Source organism: Schistocerca piceifrons, unplaced genomic scaffold, assembly GCF_021461385.2.
Source record: "Schistocerca piceifrons isolate TAMUIC-IGC-003096 unplaced genomic scaffold, iqSchPice1.1 HiC_scaffold_1870, whole genome shotgun sequence".
Classification (NCBI taxonomy): Eukaryota; Metazoa; Arthropoda; class Insecta; order Orthoptera; family Acrididae; genus Schistocerca; species Schistocerca piceifrons.
Window position 1 is genome coordinate 1,967,768 of NW_025727757.1, and position 23,546 is coordinate 1,991,313.

Sequence of the window (23,546 nt, forward strand, 5' to 3'; positions counted from 1 at the left end):
ATTGCCAGAAAAGGTAAACGCGAAAGAGAGTTAAGATGGATACAGTTCGAACTGAAGGAGGATTACAAGATAGAACAGCCTTTAAATGATAAAATAATTAAAGGACATCTATCGCTCAGTAATATGCTTTTACCAGTACAGTTTTCTGACGTGTGGGATATGACTGAAGATCACGTACATAAAGAGCTTTAAGACGAGACACGAGAAGAAAATTTTTAATATAAATTCCAGCCGTTTGGGACAGCAAAAAAGTAAAGTACAACAAGTCGAAAAAAATTTTAACCGTGTTGAAAATTTTTCTACTCTGATTTTAAACACTGACGAAGAAGACCTTTTAAACAGGTGATTACAATATAATATAAGAAAGAAGCAAGACACAGCTGAGATTAAAATGGCATGTGAGATAGGAAAACTAACCAGAGGTGAACAGTTTATTATTGCAACCAAAAGTGAAAAGCTATTAAAAAGATCGAAAAATCTTTCACGAAAGCATATCACCGAGGATAAAGTTATTACAAAGCTCAATAACAAACTTAAAGATCGAAAAGTTCTCGTCACCAGAGCAGATAAAGGCAACACAGCCGTTTTGTTCATGACACTGATTACATAAAAAGACAGAAGATTTCTTTAAGAAAAATAACACTGTCAAAGTGAAAAACGACCCGACAAAGAGTTTCCAGAAAGAATTAAACAAAAGGATATATAATTTGAATCTCTTGTTTTAACATAAAGAAAGAAAGGTACCTAAAGGTAGTGAACGCATGTACACCAAACCTAAGAGCGCAAATAAAGTTTCATAAGCAAGAAAAACCCATTGGCCAGTGATTAATAATACAGATTGTCCTACATATAAGATTAAGAGGGAACTCAACAAAATTTTGAAAACTAATTTTGGTTAGGAAGAATCACACGTGTTAAAAGCAGTGCGGCCTTTGCACAGGAAGTAAAAGATATCGAGATACCGGAGGATGCCACATTCACACGAATGTATATCGAGAACTTATATACAAATAATCCCATCGATGAAGCGTTAGAGGTAATAGAAACTAATGCATCACGTATCGGGCGTCTAGGCCAACCTGAAGTTGTAGAACTGATTGAAATATTTCAGTTTGTTCTATTGTGTAACTACTTTCTATTTAACTATAAATGTTACAGACAAGGCGATGGATTCGCTATGAGAAACTGCTTAGCAGGAACAACATCAGAAATTTTTATTAACCAGCTAGAAAAGAATTTCTTCGAGACGAATACCGAGATTCTGGCGAATGTACTATATTACAGAAAATATGTCGATGAGTCAATTATTCTTTGTAGAGGTAGTAAAACACAAATAGAAGATGTGGCATAAAAGATAAGCAGTATGCATTCCAAGATAAAATTCACGACATAAACTGAAGTAGCCAAAAAAGATAAACTTCCTAGATCTGACGATTCATAACAAAAATGGTAGACATGCGTTCCAAATATTTAGGAAACCAACATGTAGGGGCGAGATTATCAACGCCCGGTAAGTCAGAAACATGCATATTTTTATTCAGTATTATACAGAATAGTAAGACTTCCATTATATGAAATTGAAGTGAAAAAGAAACTTGATATAATAAGACAGGTCGCCCTTGCAAATGATTACGACCGAGATATATATAGCAAAATTAAAAAGAAGATGAGAAGGAGCGAGAAACGGCACGTAAAACCGAGATGCGCATAGGATAAGTACACCACTGTGAAATATATAGGCAAAACATCAGATAAATTCGAAAATATATTCCAAACAAACGGGGTTAAATTGCATTTAGGAACTTGCGATAATTTTGAAAGACTAGTGCTTCGCAACTTGCCATGGAAAAGTAATAAATATAGTAAATCGGGGGTGTACAAAGTATCATGTCACGAATGCGAAAGAAAGCTATATTGGACAGACAGGCAGGTCCTTTGATGTACAGTTTAAAGAACGCACGTATCCCAGTGATAAGACAGCGCTAGGCTTACCTATGCGAGAGGAGAGTCATGATATTGGTGACACTGACGAACAGCTTCAAATTTAGATGAAGTTAGAAAAAGTAAACGATTAGACATTTTAGAACAACTGGAGATTTATGTTACGAGACGCAGAGAACCTGACAAACTCCTCAGTGAACCGAGCGAGATGGCGCAGTGCTTAGCACACTGGACTCGCATTCGGGAGGACGACGGTTCAATCCCGTCTCCAGCCATTCTGATTTAGGTTTCCCGTGATTTCCCTAAATCGTTTCAGGCAAATGCCGGGATGGTTCCTTTGAAAGGGCACGGCCGATTTCCTTCCCCATCCTTCCCTAACACGAGCTTGCGCTCCGTCTCTAATGACCTAGTTGTCGACGGGACGTTAAACACTAACCTCCTCCTCCTCCTCCTTCTCCTCAGTGAAGAGAATGTACTTGCAGCAGACGCATACTTCAACGTTTACGACGATCTGTTGGCCTGAGAGACTCGTTTTTACCGCATACGTGCTTCAGCTGAGGATGGAGCCTTCCGGTGGTCGGGTGTTGCCCTGGCCAGTGCGGCCTGCAGCGGACGAGAACAACCTCTGAGGCGAAGGACCGTCGCAGCCACCTGCCTGCGCCGTCCCTGCCCTACCGGTGGACAACGGCTCAGACGGGCGCCACAAGTACACCCTACAAGGGCTAGCGCTATTTGCGTCTACAGCAATGTTTTCTCCTCGTACTGAAACGTCATTTCACTGATTTAACGATCTGTTGTGTAATTTTTGAATTTTATATACATTTGACCTAAATATTAGTAGTAAATTTGTCATATTTTAGACTTCTGAAAAATAAAGACCGTCTTATAGAGGACGCGCGCATCTAGCGCAAAGAGGGTGAATAAAATCCACAAAATTTTTATGCCTATGTAACACTGGTGTTTTACATTTTGTAGCTAGTTCGAAAACGCACGAACCTGTGTTCAGCGTATGCCGCCTTTAGGTATCAACTACATCTATTTCGCATAAATTCAGTTACATTACTAATAAGCCTGGTTAAATATTGCACTTATTTTTAGGTTTTAATATAAATTTTCTTTTGTATTGTTCTAGATTCTGAAGATGGTCGTTGTATGGCCGAAACCGGTTATGACTGTGTCATTAGAATGTGATTGCGTCTACAAGTAAACAAACAAAAAAAATCGAAATAATCAGTCGCTCACTGCACTGACACTACGTTGTTTTTCGTGGTGTTGCTGTCGAAGTGATTTAGCCGCTTCATTGACTGTGGAGGATGCCAAACAAAATTATTCTCCACAAAGCAGTTAAGGAGACGCCCCTTGTTGCAGTGTACAGTATGCTCTTCAGAACGGCTACATTTTTTACTGTCGTTTTTAAGTCACCTTCAAGTGTTGCAATGTAAAAATATTCATTCGATATAAACTGTATCGCCTTTTTGGAAGTAACTGTCAAAATTTTCTGTTTAGGCTAATAAAACGTATTGACGACAAGAAGGACAACATTTTCATCTTACGTTTACTTAACAATCACCATAAATGCTTAAATTTTCATATACAGTGTGTCCCAGCTATCTTCTCCACCCAAAATATCTCTGGAATGATAACAGCTATTGGAAAACGACTTTCACCGATATCAATGTAGGGCTGGGGCCCATGAATGTACATATTTGGAAACATTCTAAAACGAAAGCATATGTGATTTTTTAACACAAACTTATGTTTTTTTAAATGGACCTCCTATATTTTTTCTTCAGCAATCCATAGCATGACAAAGCACATACACAATGGCGTTGATTGCACCGCAATATTCCCATTACATCCCGAGATATTGAGACGCGAAGTTGACGCTTGAAACACCCGACATGCGCTGCTAGCGCACGTCCTGAGGCTCAGGCGTGAATCCCATGCTGCCCGTAATCGCGATGTGATTGACATGCGTAACCACATTTCCATACTTATCAAGAGGTCCGAAACGAATAATACGGTCTGCAGCCATCAACTCTCATAAGCACATAATGGTTTCCCTCTTGCACGTTTTACGTATCTACGTACACAATGTGAACCAGTACCGATCGGTGTACACCCGTCAGGTTGTCTTATTTATCCTGCATACCAAAAATAAGGTTTGTCTAATGCGTTATATGACCCATTGTGCCTGTCGCGCAGGGCCTGGCTCTACCTAGTCAAGTGTCCAATGTAGTTCCCACTACTGCCGCAGTTACCACTTCGCCTTGTTTATGATTTGCGACCCATGCAAACTCCTGTACTCCACCACCCACCGAGCATCCCATTTGTTGTTGCTTTGGCGTGCAGTACACCGCTTGCCAGTGTGGTCGTGCATCAGAATAACCTGGTGACGGCACGGAGGTAGTACACATTGTGAATAAACGTTGTGTTGTGGAATTTATACTGTACAGTGTAATGTACACACATGAAGATATGGTAGAAATGCTGCTGATCTATGAAGAATGTACGTTGACGGGAAATACGTTATGAGATTGCTTGTTTGTTGATATTACTGTTAGCGAACGTTATGATTATTAAGTTAATGTGTCTGTTTTCTACCCTATTCTACATACCTGTACTGTACCCTGTTGTAGGTGGACGAAATGCTGTTCAGGCAGAACGACTGTACAGACGACGATTCCCTGACAAGCCATCGCCTTCGCGCTGGATGTTTGGTCGTCTCACATCTCGTCTACGTGAAACGGGAAGCTTAAATCCAAGACCTCGACATCGTCCTAGAACACGCACAGATGAACGTGCTAAAGTTGCTGTGCTCGCTACCATAGCTGTGAATCCTGAAATCAGCACACGTCAAATTGAACGTGAAGTTGGTGTGTCGAAATCAAGTGCACAGCGTATTCTTAAACGTCATAAATTTTATCCTTACCATGTTCATTTACACCAGGATCTTCATGGAAATGACTTCCGCAATAGGGTAACACTTTGTCGGTGGGCTCAGCAAAAACTTCTGACTAATCCAAATTTTTTTGCAGATGTTCTCTTTACCGACGAGGCATCATTCTCCAACGAAGGAATTGTCAATATGTGGAATATGCATTATTGGTCCGCAGACAATCCAAAATGGCTCCGTCAGGTAGAGCATCAACGTCCGTGGAAAGTTAATGTTTGGTGTGGGATTATTGGAGATACCGTCATCGGACCTTTCTTTATAAATGGCATCCAAAATGGCAGACAATACTCCAGATTTATACGACACAATCTTCCTGTTCTCTTGGACACCGTACCTCTGAACCGGAGAATGGTCATGCGGTATCAGCATGACGGATGCCCTGCACATAACGCCTTACGAACACGACGGCTTCTGAACCGTACGTTCCCTGGTAGGTGGATTGGACGAGCTGGCCCAGTTAGGTGGCCTGCCCGATCTCCGGACCTTACACCGCTGGATTATTTTCTTTGGGGAGCAGTGAAGGATGCTGTTTACCAACATGAACCAACAACACCAGAGGACATGAAGCAACGCATTATTGATGCTTGTACAGCCATCAAAGAGGAAACAGTAGCAAGAAGTAGGGCATCCTTCATCCGCAGAGTGACCCTATGTATGCAAGCCAATGGGCATCACTTTGAGCATGAGATGTGAACGCTATGTTTAGTATCTAGTGCTGGTATCACAGAGGAAGTTTCTACAAAGGGCCATTTTACCCAGTGATGTTAAGAAACATTTGTTTGCAACAATTTGTCATTTAACGCATTACGTAAACATAACATTGATAATTATGTGATAATAAAACTGATTGGTTAAACATGTTTACATTCATCTTCTATGTCCTACCTGAACTTCCCAAATTAAAACATTTTTACTTAAACAACGGTAAAACTTTTAGTCCACTTGCTCGTTTCACTAAAATCATCAACATGAATTTTACTATTACGAGTGAATGATTAACTGTCACTTGCGCTAGATCTACAGTAAAGTCAAGTTTTAACGTTGAACGGCATTACCTTTTTAGTAATGGATTAACGATAAGCGAAGTTAACTTTGTGACTAACGTTACGGTACACAGATATGTTGCAGAACCGCATCACCCCTAGTCTATGGGATAAATACCTGCTGGAATGTACGACGTCAATGCAGGATGGCAGCAGACCGTATTATTCGTTTCGGACCTCTTGATAAGTATGGAAGTGTGATTACGTTTGTCAATCACATCGCGATTACGGTCAGCATGGGATTCACGCCTGAGCCTCAGGACGTGCGCTAGCAGCACATGTCGGGTGTTTCAAGCGTCAACTTCGCGTCTCAATATCTCGGGATGTAATGGGAATATTCCGATGCAATGAACGCCATTGTGTATGTGCTTTGTCATGCTATGGATTGCTGAAGAAAAAAAGTAGGAGGTCCATTTAAAAAAACATTAGATTGTGTTAAAGAACACATATGCTTTCGTTTTAGAATGTTTCCAAATATGTACATTCATGGGCCCCAGCCCTACATTGATACCGGTGAAAGTCGTTTGCCAATAGCTGTTATTATTTCAGAGATGTTTTGGGTGGACAAGATAGCTTGGACACCCTGTATATGCTATGACACTTCTTACTGAAGCTTTGGTGAAATGGAACAGGAGTTCTGTTGGACATGTTGGAAACAACAGAGACTGTGCATTCATATAACTGATTCGCCTCGAAGGGCAGTGAATGCACGACCTTCAGTGTGGATGCACGTTTACGTTCGTCCTCCAGCGGGAATCTTAAATTAGCGAGCAAGGGCTCTGAGGACAGATGGCGCTGCATGGGGATGTGGGTTGCCCTGGGAACCTGCCGAGGGAGACTGTGTACTCGAGAAGAGCATCGTGACCGCGTGGCGCTGGCGTAAACACAGCTGCCCACTCTCCTTTCCTTTCTCCACCCTCCACCCCCACCTCCATAGTACCATCATAGTGAGATAGGACAACGCTGGACACAGCAAATATGGGCGGCATCGGATCTCAGTAAGCAAGACACGATGTACGGAACTCCGTGTTGCTATTTACAACCTCACATCAGATAAAGTATCGGTGTTTGGCGCGTGCTGTCTCTCTGTGAAAATCTCTGAAACTGCGTGCTATGTGTAAAGAATGCGTAGGCTCGCCGCTCCCACACAGAGTAGCAGAATTAGCTTTTAAGCCGAACACGGGGTCGTCCTTTCACTCGGGCAAAAGCTGTCTGCTCTGCAGGCGGTCACCGGCCGACGTAGATGGCTTGGGACTGGCCTCCTGGCGTGCGGTTTTGCCTCTCTCGAACTAAAAGCTCCTGTGTCGTTTCTGGAAACCCAGAATCTACTATGTAGGTATCAACATGGATTCCGGAAACAGCGATCGCGTGAGACCCAACTCGCTTTATTTGTTCATGAGACCCAGAATATATTAGATACAGGCTCCCAGGTAGGTGCTATTTTCCTTGACTTCCGAAAGGCGTTCAATACAGTTCCGCACTGTCGCCTGATAAACAAAGTAAGAGGCTACGGAATATCAGACCAGCTGTGTGGCTGAAGAGTTATTAGCAAACAGAACACAGCATGTTGTTCTGAATGGAGAGACGTCTACAGACGTTAAAGCAACCTCTGGCGTGCCATAGGGGAGTATTATGGGACCATTGCTTTTCACAATACATATAAACGACCTAGTATACAGTGTCGGAAGTTCCATGCGGCTCTTCGCGGATGATGCTGTAGTATACAGAGAAGCTGCAGCATTAGAAAATTGTAGCGAAATGCAGGAAGATCTGCAGCGGATAGGCACTTGGTGAAGGGAGTGGCAACTGACCCGTAACATAGACAAATGTAATGTATTGCAAATACATTGAAACACGGATCTTTTATTGTATGATTATATGATAGCGGAACAAACACTGGTAGCAGTTACTTCTGTAAAATATCTGGGGGTATGCGTGCGGAACGATTTGAACTGGAATGACAATTTAAATTAATTGTTGGTAAGGAGGGTACCAGGTTGAGAATCATTAGAAGAGTCCTTAGAAAATCTAGTCCATCAACAAAGGAGGTGGCTTACAAAACACTCGTTCGACCTATACTTGAGTATTGCTCATCAGTGTGGGATCCGTACCACATCGGGTTGACGGAGGAGATAGAGAAGATCCAAAGAAGAGCGGTGCGTTTCGTCACAGGGTTATTTGGTAACCGTGATAGCGTTACGGAGATGTTTAGCAAACTCAAGTGGCAGACTCTGCAAGAGAGGCGCTCTGCATTGCGGTGTAGCTTGCTCGCCAGGTTTCGAGAGGGTGCGTTTCTGGATGAGGTATCGAATATATTGCTTCCCCCTACTTATACCTCCCGAGGAGATCACGAATGTAAAATTAGAGAGATTCGAGCGCGCACGGAGGCTTTCCGGCAGTCGTTCTTCCCGCGAACCATACGCGACTGGAACAGGAAAGGGAGGTAATTACAGTGGCACGTAAAGTGCCCTCCGCCACACACCGTTGGATGGCTTGCGGAGTATAAATGTAGATGTAAATGTAGATGAAGGTTAGTTCTCAAAACTTCAACAAAAGCCTTTACCGAGCTACTGAGCGTCTCTCCTGCAGAGTCTTCCACTGGGGTTTATCTATCATCCCCATAATGCTTTCGCGATTACTAAATGATCCTGTAACGAAGCGCGCTGCTCTTCATTGGATCTTCTTTATCTCTTCTATCAACCCTGTCTGGTACGGATCCCACACCGGTGAGCAGTATTCGAGCAGTGGGTGAACAAGTGTACTGTAACCTACTTCCTTTGTCTTCGGACTGCATTTCCTTAGGATTCTTCCAATGAATCTCAGTCTGGCATCTGCTTTAACGATGATCAACTTTATATGATCATTCCATTTCAAATCACTCCTAATGCGTACTCCCAGATAATTTATGAAGTTAACTACTTCCAGTCGCTGACCTGCTACATTGTAGCTAAATGATAAGGGATCTTTCTTTCTATGTATTCGCAGCACATTACACTTCTCTACATTGAGATTCAATTGCCATTCCCTGCACCATGCGTCAATTCGTTGCAGACCCTCCTGCATTTCAGTACAATTTTCCATTATCACAACCTCTCGACATATTACAGCAGCATCTGCAAAAAGCGTCAGTGAACTTCCGATGTTATCCACAAGGTTATTTATATACAGGGTGGTCCACTGATAGTGACCGGGCCAAATATCTCACGAAACAAGCATCGAACGAAAAAACTACAAAGAACGAAACTCGTCTAGCTTGAAGGAGAAAACCTGATGACACTATGGTTGGGCCGCCAGATGGCGCTGCCATAGGACAAACGAATATCAATTGCGTTTTTTTAAATAGGAATCCCCATTTTTATTACATATTCGTGTAGTACGTAAAGAAAAATGAATGTTTTAGTTGGACCACTTTTTTCGCTTTGTGATAGATTGCGCTGTAATAGTCACAAATGTATAAGTACGTGGTATCACGTAACATTCCGCCAGTGCGGACGGTATTAGCTTCGTGATACATTACCCGTGTGTAAATGGACCGTTTACCAATTGCGGAAAAGGTCGATATCGTGTTGATGTATGGCTATTGTGATCAAAATGCCCAACGGGCGTGTGCCATGTATGCTACTCGGTATCCTGGACGACATCATCCAAGTGTCCGGACCGTTCGCCGGATAGTTACGTTATTTAAGGAAACAGGAAGTGAAACGTCAACCTCGACCTGCAACAAATGATGATGCCCAAGTAGGTCTTTTAGCTGCTGTTGCGGCTAATCCGCACATCAGTAGCAGACAAACTGCCCGAGAATCGGGAATCTCAAAAACGTCGGTGTTGAGAATGCTACATCAACATCAATTGCACCAGTACCATATTTCTATGCACCAGGAATTGCATGGCGACGACTTTTGAACTACATCTACAGTTCTACCACTAGGCACAAGAGAAATTACGGGACGATGACACATTTTTTGCACGCGTTCTATTTAGCGACGAAGCGTCATTCACCAACAGCGGTTACGTAAACCGCCATAATATGCACTATTGGGCAACGGAAAATTCACGATGGCTGCGACAAGTGGAACATCAGCTACCTCGGTGGGTTAATGTATGGTGCGACAATATGGAAGGATAATTGGCCCACATTTTATCGATAGGAATCTAAGTGATGCAATGTATGCTGATTTCCTACATAATGTTCTACCGATGTTACTACAAGATGTTTCACTGCATGACATAATGGCGATATACTTCTAACATGATGGATGTCCAGCACATAGCTCGCGTGCGGTTGAAGCGGTATTGAATAGGATATTTCATGACAGGTGGGTTGGTCGTCGAAGCACCGTACCGTGGCCCGCACGTTCACCGGATCTGACGTCCCCGGACTTCTTTCTTTGGGAAAAGTTGAAGTTATTTGCTATCATGATCCACCGACAACGCCTGACAGTATGCGTCAGCGCATTGTCAATGCATGTGCGAACATTACGGAAAGTCAACTACTCACTGTTGAGAGGAATCTCGTTACAAGTATTGCCAATCGCATTGAGGTTGACGGACATCATTTTCAGCATTTATTGCATTAATGTGGTATTTACACGTAATCACACTGCAACAGCATGCGTTCTCAGAAATGATAAGCTTGCAAAGGTACATGTATCATATGGGAACAACCGAAATCAAGTGTTCAAACGTACCAACGTTCTGTATCTTAATTTAAAAAACCTACCTGTTACCACTGTTCGTCTAAAATTGTGAGCCACACGTTTGTGACTATTACAGCGCCATCTATCACAAATCGAAAAAAGTGGTCCAACTAAAACATTGAATTTTCTTTACGTACTACACGAATATGAAGTAAAAAAAGGGGGTTCCTGTTTAGAAAAACGCAGTTGATAACCGTTTGACCTATGGCAGCGCCATCTAGAGGGCCAACCATAGCGGCATCTGGTTTCCCCTTTCAAGCTAGACGAGTTTCGCTCTTTGTAGTTTTTTCGTTTGATGCTTATTTCGTGAGATATTTGGCCCGGTCACGATCAGTGGACCACCCTGTATATTGTGAATAGCAACGGTCCTACGACACTCCCCTGCGGCACACCTAAAATCACTCGTGCTTCGGAAGAATTCTCTCCATCGACAATGACATGCTGCGTTCTTTTATCTAGGAACTCTTCAATCCAGTCACACAATCGGTCTGATAGTCCATATGCTCTTACTTTATTCATTAAACAACTGTTTGGAACTGTATCAGACGCCTTGCGGAAGTTAAGAAACACGGCATCTACCTGGGAACCCGTGTCTACGGCTCTCTGAGTCCCGTGGACGAATAGCGCGAGCTGGGTTTCACACGATCGTCTTTTTCGAAACCCATGCTGACTCCTAAGGAGTGGATTTCTAGTCTCCAAGAAAGTCATTGTACTCGAACATAATACGTTCTGAGGTGTGGGGTTGGTCTGTTATTCTGCGCAACGGATTAATCTGAGATGCACCCTTTACCCTGTGGCTCTTGCAAGATGCAGTTTCCATTCCCACACCACTACAGAAGTCAGACAGACGCTCCTAACGTTCTAAAGAGAAATGCCTGAAAAACTTTCAGCAATAAATATCTTCTGGAGTCGTCCGCTGTAAGGAAATGACACAAAAAGTCACAAAATTTCTTACGTAACTAGTGGGATTCTTGGGTACTGAAGTAGTGCTAGTTAGTGCAAGAAAAACATGAAACTAACGAAAATTATTATTTATTTTGCAAAAATTCTGGAAAATCACAATGGCACTTTTAGTTATAGATTGAACAAGTTATATCCTGGTTCTTTTCTGAATGGGAAGTTACCTCTCAAGGATAGGATTCGCTAATGAAATTTCTATACAAAGTTTGAGTCTGTTATTGACTTGGCAGAATGGCTGAGAGCCACGCCTATTCAACTTGAATAATTATCCTTTAGAATGTTGCTAGGTACGGTCGAGGCTGTTGCGTGTGAAATGCAGTGAAGTGTACTGTTGTGGAGGAAATATGGGGCTCGCAATACCTGTATCGCACAATACCGTAAGCTGCGATGACTGCTGTCTGCGCCACTCGCTGCTGACAAATAAGATAACTCTCATTCTATCTGGATTGACCTCCGCCAATCAAATTCTCCCTACATCTTGATGAAGTCAAGGACTCCTATTCGCTTCTAGTCTAACTATTGACGTGGTACACCAGTCAGATAATCAGTCCACTGCGATGCCACTCAAAATTCGCTCACAGGCATTTAACTATAACTCTGTCCGTTCACACCGCACAATAAGTGTGTCGCCCAACACAGTGAACAACGCTTAATCACAAGGACTCAATACAGAGTCGCACTTCGATTCGCTCTCGACAGAGGTGCTCTCCCAGTGAAGTACTGAGGAGAGACTTGTTCCTCACTCCAAGAGTGACAACGGAACGGCGACTCTCCACGCCAGACATGAAGGGGTATATCTTTCGGTCTCTTCCATTACTCCTTCAGCTCAAGGCATCAGAAATATCGTCTGCCAATCAGCATTGCTCTTCTAAAACGGGATAATGACGTTTCGTTTAAGGCGACCAGTCTGGAAATCTGTAGTATCGGTGTTTGGCGTTTGCTGTCTCCCTGTGAAAATCTCTGAAACTGCGTGCTTGTAACCTCCCCCTCTCTTATCGACCTTAATGACAGTGAAAAATTAAACCCCGTGTACCTAATGGAAATTTGGGAAAAGCAATCGTCACCGAAGTTAATCTGTCGGTAAAGAGGGAGGAAATGGTTACATCTAACTGAAAGGAAAAATGCTAATGAAACAGGTGGAAATTAATTTTGAAAAGGGGTAAAGTTAATAAAGAAAGTAAATGTGAAGCCGTTACGTTAACAATTAACTAGCGGTAATTAGATATTTGAGATTTGGGGGAAATTACGGTCGCCAGTCATAAGGACATTTACTATAGTAAATGAAATAGAAAGGTTATTACACATATAATTAGCACTAGAAGCGTGGCAACTGAAGGTTGACACGTGTAGTTTGAAAACTGAAAGTTTGCCAGAAGTAATAAATTTCGCTACAGCCTGACTTAATTTAACAAAAGAATTAATAAAACCGGAAAATCGAAAGTTAATTTAGTGACTGAAGTTAATAGTGAGCTTTCTTTCTGAAGCACATCGAAATTCAGTAAAATACAGTTAGTCTTGGACTACCTCAACAATCATTTCAAAAGCTACTTGAATCTACGCAATTTAGAAGAAAGAAGAGATTTAACTTTGAACTTGAATTAAATGATTCTGAACAACTAACAATAGTAAAATTTAGTACGTACCAAGCTGAGCTGCAGTCACAGGTAAGCTAAAATACGGTAACAAAACTCGCACTCTTAATTTGTGCTTGTGTAATCTAAATATTGTAGCCAGTTATGAATACCTTAACTGAACTTTGAAATTAAAGCAGTGAAAGCTATATTATTACTTTAATGCTGGCGTTCGAATTTCAACGACACTCGGGTTCATTTCGGAGAAGGAAGGGACCCTGCTTGGCAATGCAATTGGGACAATGAGCAACAAAGGTTCATACTAAGTTGCTGTAATTATAGCTACGAAAATGGTACAGTTTGAAAAGCTGAGGTCTACCACACAGTTCTAAAACTTTACGTGCTTCCTGTCTTCCTTGTTGGTTGATTGAAGGTTTGAAGCCGTCGATCGAGGAGGTGGCGACAGTCACTCATTGTCGGCCGTCGTTGTTGCAGAAGCTGGATGTTGGCGCGATTTTTTCTCGACACGGTCACCAGGCGAAACGGGCTCTTGATGTGCGCCAGCTAATGCTTCCCGTCTGCGACACCATGTCGGAAACTATCATCGCGAGTCGAGCTCAATTACATGCTGCCAAACCCTGAAAGCGCGGCAACTGCCGGGAGCTTTACACAACACACCTGCTCCACTCGCTACTCCAGCCAGACCCTCTCTCTGCCTGCGCTCCACGCGGCCGAGTTAACACTACCAAAGATCCTACACACTTTGATTCTTCACACGACCTATCGATGTAATCGTTCGATAGCAGTTTTCTCTAGGCAAGACCCAGCGTAAAAATACAAATAATATTTACGAAACAAACCAATTATACATCGACATAAATGCATAAATATATTTATACAAATAGTAAAACAATTACAATATACGAAGACACAGAAATGTCATATCTTGAGGTAACAAAACAAGGAAAAAAATTATAGTAGAATAGATGGAAATAGGAGGATATGCATTTCCGGCGTTACACGTGCCCCACATTGTCTGAGGATGTTTGTGTAACGTAAACAGACTCAGAAAATGTCCCAAAAAAGAAACCGCGGAAATGCATATGCTCAAAACATCAATAAAATTTAGCATTCGTCTAATTAACGATAAACCAATTTTTAGACGATAATAATTGAGTGGAGACACTCCTAATCTTATCCCACTATGTCATCTTGCACAAAATAAAACAGGTTGACAATATATTAAAATTCGTAGAAAGCCTAGAAAATGGTTTAGCTATTCTAAAATCATCAAAATTCCAGCAGTATCAAGAAATGGAATACAATTTACAAAATTAATCAGAGTACATGGCCATAAAAAAGCAGGTATATCAAAATACGCAAATTAATAATTAATTACATAGAATACACATTTTTATGTAACCTTTTCATAATAATATTCTCGTCATGTTCAATTAACGCTAAACAAGAAAATAATATACAGCAGATCGACAAAAACATAAATATTGACAACAGAATTCTTTCACATCAGCTGTCCGGGAAGAAAAACAACTCCGCCTTCCGTACTCGCAAGTACAAAGAATGCCGACAACAGCACAAGAGCCGACAGCGGCACAAGAGCCGACAGCGGCTTCGCCTCGCAAGTATTGTTGCGCACGCCTGTGCGGCACGCTTGATCTCTCTCGCCCTTGTAACGGCATTTCCAGAACGTCCGTCTCACTGAATTCTTTCGGTAAAACTCACTCCCGAGTAATCTCAAGGAGTCCATAAACACTATCACAGTGGATAACTCAACACTGTCCATCATCACACGCATGTACTAGCCTGAAACTTAAAACAGCGTCTAAGTACATCGGCAATGACTAGTGAATTACATATTTATGGAATCTTACAGCTATTTACAAAATCATATTTACATTCCTCAATCTACTGTGACTCAGCTGAAAACTTAAACTAGCAGCTTGGATTTTTCAGTTGATTAGATCATGATTAAATTGATTAAAATTAAATTGATTAATCAAAATTAATTACTTATTAATTACAACTTCTTTAATGACCTCTAGGTCAGGCAAAAGCATCGCAACATGGCATATCCTTAAATCTTACACTCTATATTTACATACTGTACAAATTACCCTTTCTGTGGTATTAATCAATCCTTGGTTGGTAGAATTTCAGGTCTACAATGTTCCGTATACCTAATAGCTTTCCAGAGCTTGGATACTCTAAGCAATAAGCATTTGTGTGAGGTATACCAATGACTTTATGTGGTCCATTATAAACAAACTTAAATTTAGAGATTTCATGGTCTATCTCGCTCGATTTCTCGTGAGCTTTTACAAGTACTAAGTCTCCGATTGAAAACTTAGCAAAACGCGCTTTAGCATCATGACGACGTATGTGACCATCGGTTCTTAGCTTCAGTATTTCTGGCAAACGATCTTTTTTCACACCAATACTCGGTTTGTCTGGAAACACACTCTTATTCCTCATTATTACTTCATACAGGTCTCGTCTTTGTTCGTGTGTTACGTTTGACACACCGTCTACAATACTTTCTAAATCACTTTCTACAATATTGTCAGTGCCGAGATTCCTCACATTACAGTAGTTAAAATTCATACCTACGTCAATAGCATCTGGCCAGTTAACAATGTGTATAGGCTGGTATTGCCTATGCACACCGTCTCCTGCCTCGTCAAAACTAATTACTATCGTTTTATCTTGTGACGTACATGTCAAAGTTTTGCTTTCGCAATTAATCACTGCACGGTACTTTAATAGCCAATCCAACCCGATAATTACTTCCGTAGTTAAGTCTGGCACGACGACAAACTCTTGTTCAAATCGTGCCCCACATATCTCGAAGTGGACAAAAATCTATTTTGTGACCGGTTTACTGGCCTTCCCAGTAGCACCGATAATTTTCACTCCTGTTACTGGCATAACTACGATGCCGGGTCTGTCTTTCAGTAACTCAAATATTTTCGCAGATACAGCACTCAATTCTGCACCGGTGTCAATCAACACGTTTAGTTGTAGATCGTGCATATTAACAGACACTACTATCTGTCTACACTCGTCCTCGACTGTTTCTTTATTTTCCCACAGTAAATCCTCGTCTATATCCAGGTCATTCCAGAAAAAACCATCCGGCTTTGATCCTAAATCCTGCTTATCTGGCGGCTTTTTCAGCCTCTGTTCACATACAGCTTTAATTTCAACACATTTGTCCTGAGGCTTAGTCTGTAACTTCGCCCCCAATACCGAAACCTTTTCTTCTAACTCGTCAACTAGTGAGTGTTGCTTTGCTATCAATTCACTAATTGTCACCTTCGTTGATTCCTCTTTAGTCAGATTGATCTCATCTACCAATCTACCTGGAGGAATGTGCCCAGCAGTTTCTGCAATTACTTCCGCTAGATCTGCGCAACCCACACTGCTATCGTCTGACCCTATAATGTCAGCTCTAACCTCATACACGCTGTAATCTACGTGCTTTTCTACCAATCGTGTCCGGCTATCACTGAAATTTTCGTAATCTTTCTCCTTAATACTTTCGCAATGTTTAAACTGGAGGTTTGCGTCGGATGGGTCGGCTACTTCTACCACTATAACTTTCGGTAATGTCTGCCGGTTAGGGCCAGAACTTTCCGTTACTACTTCAACATCCAACTCTTGCGGGACGAAACACTACGAATCTTGCTCGTGCTCCCCATTAACATGAACTATTTCTGGTAAAGTCTGCCGGTTAGGGCCAGAACTTTCTATTACTTCACAAACACTATCTTCCTGCGGGACGAGACGCGGCAAATCCTGCACGCGCTCCCCATTAACACTTCTCCCATACAGACCCCTATAATCTCCTAGTTCGTCGTATAAGCGACCGAACTGCCTTAACCAGACCTCATCCCTCTCTGCATCCCCTCGCTCGATGACGGACGTTTTATCGGACATCTGATCTTCTCTCAACACTTGCGAATCATTCTTAAACTCAATCTCCAGTTCCGCTGTGGGTATTACAGCTGCCACTTTATAATCAATTTCCGGAACACTACTTAAATTGTTCTCACTGACAGTGAATGTACTTCCTACTGCCGTGTATACAGCTGATCTACTACTTGTGGGCGCACTCCTTTCTCCTAACACTGGCACACTCTCCCGCCGTTGATGATTCCACACGGAATTTTCATAACGGCGACACCTGGGTTTTCTCCTGTTATTGGGCCGCCAAAATTTCTGCACGCCCGGTCGGCCCCTTACCGGCGCGGCTAATGGTTTCCCTGTCTCGTCCCAGCAGATCTGCTCCCCGAATGCTGCTGAGGCGGCTTATAGCACCCTCTGGCGTTATTACTATCCTGTGAAGCCCGTATCACGTTAGTATGATACTGGTTTCCGTCATTCCTGTTATTATTTGCATTGTACCGATTGTTATTACGGTCCGAACCATTATTGTTATTGCTGCCATGGTTTCGGTATGCATTATTCCCATGGTTATCGTTGTTGTGGTTGCTGTGGTACCAGTTGTTGTTACCACGGCCTCTACCACTGTCGCGATTATTGCGCCAATTGTCTTCGTCCTCCACTCGTTCCAGGAACTCATTTATTGTCCTGTAATTGCTTCCTAGGTAGCGTTTTGTATCATCTGGAAGCTTTTTGTAGAGTTCCCAGACTATTTCGGATTCCGTGCGGCGATCACGCAAATATTCCAACTTGCAGATCCAGCCCTCACAAATCTCCTTCATCGAACCGCGCGAATTCGCATCGAAAGGCCTCGATACGACAAATTCGCGCCAGACACTTTGCTGTTTTTGCTCTGACCAGTATTCAGAAAGAAACAGATTTTTAAATTCGTCAAAAGTCAGGTTCGTAATGTTGAGGTTTAAGCCCCAACGCTTGGCATCACCAGCCAACACATCAATAATCGCATTAATTTTTCTCTCATTAGTCCATGATCTGGGTAAAACTCTTTCACAATTCTTAATGAAATCCGTCGCGTGTATACCGCCTTTTTTCAAGGGGTCGAACCGCTCCTCTTTCGTCAACAATTCCGAACTATGTGCATAGATTGGCACATATCCCTGTTTTTCGTCAAGTTTCTTTTCTAATTCCGACACTCTCGTAATTACTTGGCAAGTGGTTGTCGCAAGCGTTTCTACTTCCCTTTTTTTCTCTTCGCGGGTATTAACCTGCTTCGTCACTTTGGTATCTACTTCGGATACTAAAGCCTTTAAAGTTTCCACCTTCTTTTGATCCTCTTTTTTCACTAATTGAATTTGTTCCGTCACCTTATTCTCGATGATCGGAGCAACTGATTATCCTACACTTTTCTCGATTCTGCTAATTTCGGAATAAAAACGAGAATTTATGCTCGCAATTTCCGCCTGAACGCCTATCATTTCCTGTTTCGGTATTAATCACAACAATATCTTCTTTGATTTTATCAACTTTTGTGTTAACAACTCCAACATTGTTGTTCACAACATTAATAGCTTTGTTGTGACTATCTAGCTTTCGTTCAATTTTGTCAGACTGAGCTTCTTACTTGGCCGATTGACTCTTGATTTCGTTAATCAAAACATTCAATAAATCAGTTAAATTCCCAGAAACTACCGGTTTTACTTCCGTAGCGGCTTCCTCTTTAATTGTCCCCCCGTATTCGTCATCAAGGGATTCACATTTGATTTTCACTTCCGATTCCGAAACATTTTCTAAAGTGTGGAATTCCATTTCTGCTCTTTGTTGCGTATCGGCGGTCGCGTCTTTCATGCTAGCCGCCTGTCCCTGAACAATGGGTACCGCGGTGCTCGTTTCCCACTGTTCGACCGATTGTTCCTTATCCAAGCCTACCAAATTTTGGTAATTGTTGCCTTCACTCATTTTATTAATTTTCAATATAAATGCCAAATCTCAAATATAATTAGGATTCCTCACACTAATATTCTTGCTGACGTATCGACCATTTCGTAACCAGTACTTTGTTACAAGATTTGCACAATGTAAAATTCGTGTCCAGAACAACCTCAAATCCGAAGATTGTCCTGTCACCAGGTCGCCCCGTGTAACCTCCCCCTCTCTTATCGACCTTAATGACAGTGAAAAATTAAACCCCGTGTATCTAATGGAAATTTGGGAAAAGCAATCGTCACCGAAGTTAATCTGTCGGTAAAGAGGGAGGAAAGGGTTACATCTAACTGAAAGGAAAAATGCTAATGAAACAGGTGGAAATTAATTTTGAAAAGGGGTAAAGTTAATAAAGAAAGTAAATGTGAAGCCGTTACGTTAACAATTAACTAGCGGTAATTAGATATTTGAGATTTGGGGGAAATTACGGTCGCCAGTCATAAGGACATTTACTATAGTAAATGAAATAGAAAGGTTATTACACATATAATTAGCACTAGAAGCGTGGCAACTGAAGGTTGACACGTGTAGTTTGAAAACTGAAAGTTTGTCAGAGGTAATAAATTTGGCTACAGCCTGACTTAATTTAACAAAAGAATTAAAAAAACCGGAAAATCGAAAGTTAATTTAGTGACTGAAGTTAATAGTGAGCTTTCTATCTGAAGCACATCGAAATTCAGTAAAATACAGTTAGTCTTGGACTACCTCAACAATCATTTCAAAAGCTACTTGAATCTACGCAATTTAGAAAGAAGAGATTTAACTTTGAACTTGAATTAAATGATTCTGAACAACTAACAATAGTAAAATTTAGTACGTACCAAGCTGAGCTGCAGTCACAGGTAAGCTAAAATACGGTAACAAAACTCGCACTCTTAATTTGTGCTTGTGTAATCTAAATATTGTAGCCAGTTATGAATACCTTAACTGAACTTTGAAATTAAAGCAGTGAAAGCTATATTATTACTTTAATGCTGGCGTTCGAATTTCAACGACACTCGGGTTCATTTCGGAAAAGGAAGGGACCCTGCTTGGCAATGCAATTGGGACAATGAGCAACAAAGGTTCATACTAAGTTGCTGTAATTATAGTTACGAAAATGGTACAGATAGAAAAGCTGAGGTCTGCCACACAGTTCGAAAACTTTACGTGCTTCCTGTCTTCCTTGTTGGTTGATTGAAGGTTTGAAGCCGTCGATCGAGGAGGTGGCGACAGTCACTCATTGTCGGCCGTCGCTGTTGGAGAAGCTGGATGTTGGCGCGCCTTTTTCTCGACACGGTCACCAGGCGAAACGGGCTCTTGATGTGCGCCAGCTAATGCTTCCCGTCTGCGACACCATGTCGGAAACTATCATCGCGAGTCGAGCGCAATTACATGCTGCCAAACCCCGAAAGCGCGGCAACTGCCGGGAGCTTTACATAACACACCTGCTCCACTCGCTTCTCCAGCCAGACCCTCTCTCTGCCCGCGCTTCACGCGGCCGAGTTAACACTACCAAAGATCCTACACACTTTGATTCTTCACACGACCTATCGATGTAATCGTTCGATAGCAGTTTTCTCTAGGCAAGACCCAGCGTAAAAATACAAATAATATTTACGAAACAAACCAATTATACATCGACATAAATGCATAAATATATATATATATATACAAATAGTAAAACAATTACAATATACGAAGACACAGAAATGTCATATCTTGAGGTAACAAAACAAGGAAAAAAATTATAGTACAATAGATGGAAATAGGAGGATATGCATTTCCAGCGTTACATGCTATGTGTAAAGAATGCGTAGGCTGGCCGCTCCCACACAATGTAGCGGAATTTGCTTTTAAGCCGAACACGGGGTGGTTCCCCCCTTTCACTCGGGCGCTACACGGGCGGTCACCGGCCGACATAGGCCGTGTCGTTCTCTGAAGGGTTTCTCTCCCGAACTAAAAGCTTTTGTGACCGTTGTGTCTGGAGTGTATGTGGGAACGCCAGCCTCGAGTATTTGAACCACGGTGCGCTTACTTGTTAATTGCGTATCGTTTACATGAATTCATACAACATTGACTTTATCTTATCCACTTTGGGTCCGAATGAATCGTCTTGATGTGCGGAATATGATTGTGAGGGCGGAATATGTAAGCAATGAGACCACGACCTCTTACAACGTGTTCCAAAATTCTACAACTGATCGACGTTAGAGATATAGGTCTATAGTTCTGCACATCTGTTCGACGCCCCGTCTTGAAAACGGGGATGACCTGTCCCCTCTTCGAATCTTTTGGAACGCTACGCTATTCTAGAGACCTACAGTACACTACTGAAAGAAGGGACAAGTTCCTTCGCGTACTCTGTGTAAAATCAAGACTGTATCCTTACCATTTAGAGCGGATTCGAAACTTTCGAGAAGGAGGTTTTGGTGAAGGATTGAACTTTTGTCGCTGACTAATTGCAAATCACCGAGCAATCGCATTAAGAATGTCTTCTGGTGAAGCTACCTTCAGTCGATATAGTATCAATGTCTCACATCCGTGGTCAGACGAAAACCATAACGGCTTTGTGGAGAAATATTTTCAAGTACGGTTTTCTACAAAAGTGTGGTGTGCTGTGGTAGACAATCAGCCGACTGGCCCTGTCGTGTTGCCGCACCGTCTTAAAGGAAAATCGGCTTGCAGGAGCGTTCTGAGAGGTTGCTCCGCCTGTGAGGACGGGTGTGTTGTGCCAGCATGTCGGCACCCCTGTCTGCTGAGACATCAGCTAAACCTGGCATTTCCTGAACAATGGATTGGTACAAATTGTCACTTTCCTCAGTCACCAAGGTTCCGAGGGCACACCCCTTTATGTTTATTGCCTATAGGGGGTGTTGAAAGGCGGAGTCTAGAGATTTAGAATGAAGACACAACACGAGCTGATCGTTTGCTTTATCAGAAGCGCTAGCAAAGAACCCTACCAGGGTCTCAAAACAGCTATGCGCACGCTATGCCGAGAGAATTCTAAATTGCTTTGAAGTCAGAGGTGGAATTTGCGAATGGCAACATCGAGCTTAAACAGTTGGCTTTGCTTAAGACCTTAAGTGAGTATTGGGTTGGCTTTCATTCCAATAGCTGTGGCTCTGAAACAGTAAGACTTGCACACGCGTTATATGGAATGTTTTATTCGCAACAGTCGCCAGTAACACCTACTAAAACACTTACTATCCCCACTGAACATCCAGTACGTATTGCACGTAAGTTTCGTGAAACAGTTCCTGACAGAGGCTGAGAAACAAGTTAGCAATGGCAACACGGTGCACTGTATTCTCGCAGCTGTTTTGATTTCCACAGTTCGTGCTTTCAGCTGACCCAGGGCAGTGAGCGGCGGGTCGTTGCTGGGACCGCCGTCTGCGGCAGGGGGTACTCCCCCACACAGGAGGGGGACATCAATGTTTATCGCCCCGTCGATAGCTAGGTCACTAGAGACGGGGCACAGGTGCGGAATAGGAAAAGATGGCGAAGAAAATCAGCCATATCCTTTCAACGGAAACATCCCGGCGTTTGTCAATAGGGAAATCACGGGAATCCTAAATTAGTATGGCCAGCCACAGGTTCGAACTGTCATCCTCCAAAATGTGAGTCCAGTGTGTTAACCATTGTGCAAACTTAAAAAGACTTCTGTAAAGCACATTTTTCACATATAGCGTAACACACGAACGAAAGTATTTGAAGACGCATTAAATTATTTAATAGTGTATTGTTTTCCAGTTAAGTCTTCTCACCTGTAATCGTTCAGGCAAGACGTACAGCGGTGTGGAATCCTAACTATCTCGTCGCTTTTCAAGGACTCTCCAGACAGCAGGTAATCTTATCGCTGGAGGCTCCAGATAGCGACAGTACATCGGCGTCAGGTATCTGTTGACAGAACGCTTCTTTATCGAGCCGCCGGCAGTTTGCAGCCCAGCCTGTAGGACCGCCGGGCCGTTGTCCGAGTGTCGGCCTCCCCTGCAGGACTCCCCACAGTCGCTCCCTACTGTGCCGCCTCCTGGCCACGCCCCCCTGCTGCCGGCTGTTTGTAGTTGTTTAATGTCGAGAGCTGAATCAGTGCATGTAATAAAGATATTAAAGGACTGAGAAACTGATATCTAATTTAAACAAATTTAAATAAATTGAAACAAATTTATAGAAATTTAAACAAATTTTTACAAATTTAAACAAGTTTACAGAAATTATATTCGAATTAAATGAGGAGCCTCTAGTGGGGGCGACACCGTACCAAACGCCACTCAGCAAAATTTTCCAAGAGGATGGTCAACACAGTTGATGGTGGTACTGCTTGTATTTGTTTAAATAAAGACTTATGTCCAGTTGCTAGGAAGGGGTGGCTTAGGTTAGTGTAGGTAGCCCGAGTGCCGTTTCTTCGGCAGCGTTTTCTTGCGTTGGCAGAGGTAGCCCAATTGACCTATCCCCCCGTGGAAATTCTAACTCCCGGACATTTCCTAGGACGATG